Genomic DNA, 3533 nt, shown 5'->3' on the forward strand with positions numbered 1-3533 from the left:
CAACTATGTGTATATGTAGGTATGTGTATGCCCATTTCCTATAAATGAGTATGTGCATGTATGTGTGCCCCTGACGTGTATACCTTATCCTTGTGTATATGAGTGTGTGTAAACCTATTATGTACACATATGAATATGTGTATCCTAGATACTTGTATGCGGCTATACCTGCGCACATGTGAGTGTGATAGAGACAGTGACCGTTCCATAGACACACCATCCGGACATAAAATATATGTACATATATACACAATACATTATAAAGCACAAGTACCATCAGATCAAATCCCCTTTTTCATATTCATCCTTGATAATATTGTAATCCCATCTTAATCATTTGTCCCCAGACCGTTCAGTCAGGTGTAGAAAACTGTCCCATACCTCAGCGAAAATATCCTCTCTCCCTGCGACTCTATACGTCACCCTTTCATATGATGCTGTCCGGAACATTAGTTCCATCCATTCTTTAAAAGTAATATCAACAGGTGATTTCCAATGTCGTAATGCAATTCTACATCCTGATATCATGGCCATTCTATACCACATTCCCCGGTATTTAGGCAGTTTAATCCCTTTCGGTACTATACCCAAAACACATGCCATTGGGGCGTTATTTATCTTCACATTCAAGACCTTACTTAGGAATATCACAATTTGATCCCACATTTTTCGGACCTTCTCACATTCGTACAACATGTGCAGTAAAGTGCCTGTCTCCTTCTCACATCTCCAGCAGATGTCACTGTCCCTTAATTTCAGTCTGGCCAGTTTACTAGGCGTCCAATAGCTTCTGTTCAACACTTTGTAAAAAATAAGTTGTGATTGCGCCTCCCTAGAGAATTTACTCCATTTGGACACCAGTTTCTCCCACATTTCCTCAGTAATATCCTCACGTACATCGTTCTCCCAGCTCAATCTCAGACCCGCCAATTTGGGTGCATTGTATTCTCTTATAACATCATAAAATCTTGACGCACCGCCTTTCCTACGCCATCCTTTATAGAATATTTCTTGAATTGCAGTAATCGGGCCACACTTTGGTCCTCCTATTGATGACGATATACAATGTCTAATCTGTAGGAATTTATAAAAGTTTTTATTATCTATATCAAAATCCTCTTTAATATCCTCAAAAGGCAAGACCCCATCCTCCCCGGCTATATCCCCTAGTACATGTATCCCCCTTTTAATCCAATCGTCCCATATGACTGATTTCTTACCAATCTTTAGTTTCTTATTATACCATATAGAGGCTCTCGTAGTTAAATATGGGCTATCACCAGTCATTTTGTGCGATTGATTCCAAGTTTCCCTGATAAATGCCATTAAAGGGTTTTTAAAAGGTATAGGTCTGTCTGATTGTGTCAGAAAGGATTCCAGAGATGAGGGATATATCATTTCCTCCTCCATCTTGACCCAAGCAGGTGCCTCCTCAGACGAGTGATTCAGTTTGGAGAGCTGGGAGAGCGAGAATGCATAGTGATACCAGTCTAGTTTAGGCAGGGATAAGCCGCCATTTTCCTTTGCTGCATACATTTTGGCCCGTCCAAATAGCGGCCTTTTGCCCCCCCACAGATAAACATTAATGACTTTGTCATACTGTTTGAGTAATTGGGTCGGGAGAGTCAGCGGCAACATATATAGGATATAATTTAATTTGGGAGCCAATATCATTTTTACTAGGTTTATCTTTCCCAGGAGGGACATATTCATTTTGGCCCAATTCTGGGTCAGAGCACTAATGTGTTCGATTATAGGGGCAATATTGGTTTGCATCAACTCTTTCAGACCTGGGATCAGCTTTATTCCTAGGTATATCAACCCTGACGGCATCCATCTGTATTGCCACCCCCTTCTGATATCAGGGGGACAACATTTAGAGAGAGGCATTGCTTCTGACTTGCTCCAGTTGATTGTGTACCCAGATATTTCGGAGAAGGACTCGATAATAGTTCCAATGACCCCAGCTGCTGTTCGGGGATTGCTGGATACCAATAAGATATCGTCCGCATACAAAAATAATTTATGTTCTACCTGTCCCGCTATTATCCCTTTGATGTCCTGATTAGTCCTTAGTGCGATAGCAAGTGGTTCGAGGAAGAGCGCAAACATTTGGCATTCTGGAGCATTCTATGAAAATCGTCTTTTAGTGGAATATTCCACAACGTTGATATTCGTCGGCCTTTTTATGAATCGTTTTCAAATAAACGCTAGATGATCAATATTATACGTGCACGCAAGCACATTGCGGCCGCGCGCGGATAATCGCTCCGTTGATTTCCTCACAGACTTTTACAGTGAAACCGAAAGAAGACATTTCACAAAACAGCTTATAACTTCATCAAACTTACTCTGATTATCCTAACACTGATAACATAGAGTCCTTACCTGACATCAGATGGTATCCAACTGGTATATTCCAATTCCTGATCACCATTCGAAAAAATCGATACGTGTATGGATCCAACACGATACTGTAGATCTCCATGATCAGCGGGGATCTGAGGTTCCAGAATGAACTGTGGTAACCCCGGCTGGATCAGTGAACTGGAAAATGTGGAGTACCGGATTTTTTTCCCCATTCATTTTCATTGAGTCCATTCCAAAATCACTTATGTCATCTGGGAGACGACAGGGGGCGCTTTTTTCCACAGTAATCGCCGGCGCCGCTCGGCTATACTCGGGTAGGCTCGGGTGATGCAATAATTTTTCAGATCGCTAAAAAAAAAAAAAAAAAAAAAAAAACCCGAGAAATCTCGTGAGTGGCTAGCAACCACCTATAAAAAAACCCAGAGAAATCTCGTGAGTGGCACTCAAAGTGTTAATCATTCTGCTGTGAGGAGGACATGTGATAATCAGACATACAACTTGCCAACGTGTTCTGTGTCTTTTAGTCACCCAGCTGAGAACAGACCTCTAATGAACTTTGTATGATATACTGCATGTGTATGTATTTTCAACTGTAATAGCCCCAACTCGAGAAAGGTTGAAGAATACTGTTGCAGTGTTACATTATTATATTACACATTCAATTTCATTATCTAAATACGGATTACATAAATAGTTACAGATTATACAGCTCGGTCTTAAACAAAGTATTCTGCCTTCTCTCCCAAGCTTGGCAAATAAAATCTGCTACAAAAAAAGTTCCCTTCCTGAAGCACAACTCATGTTTTTCCAGATTTATCCTGCTCAAGAAAATCAACATAAACGGAGGACATTCTACTAAAAGGTACTTCCCTTACACCCTCGTAGACAGGACAGTAAAACAAAAATATTGACTTCCGGTTTGCGACGTTCTGGTAAGCAGCCACATGAAAGAGCTCCCGTCAATGAATATAAAAAAAAGGAAGTAAAACAATTCAAAACGAAATAAAAAGTGAAGATTCGAGGACAAAAGAAAGAAGGAAGAATGAACACGAGACAAATGAAGAAAAGCAACCCAGATGAAGTAATACACAGATGGAAAAGACTCAACACGAGGCAATGATGCAACAGGTAGAACAAGCTAGCGGACGCTGAATGTCAATGCA

Source organism: Notolepis coatsorum, assembly GCF_963971535.1.
Source record: "Notolepis coatsorum genome assembly, chromosome: 18".
Taxonomy (NCBI): Eukaryota; Metazoa; Chordata; class Actinopteri; order Aulopiformes; family Paralepididae; genus Notolepis; species Notolepis coatsorum.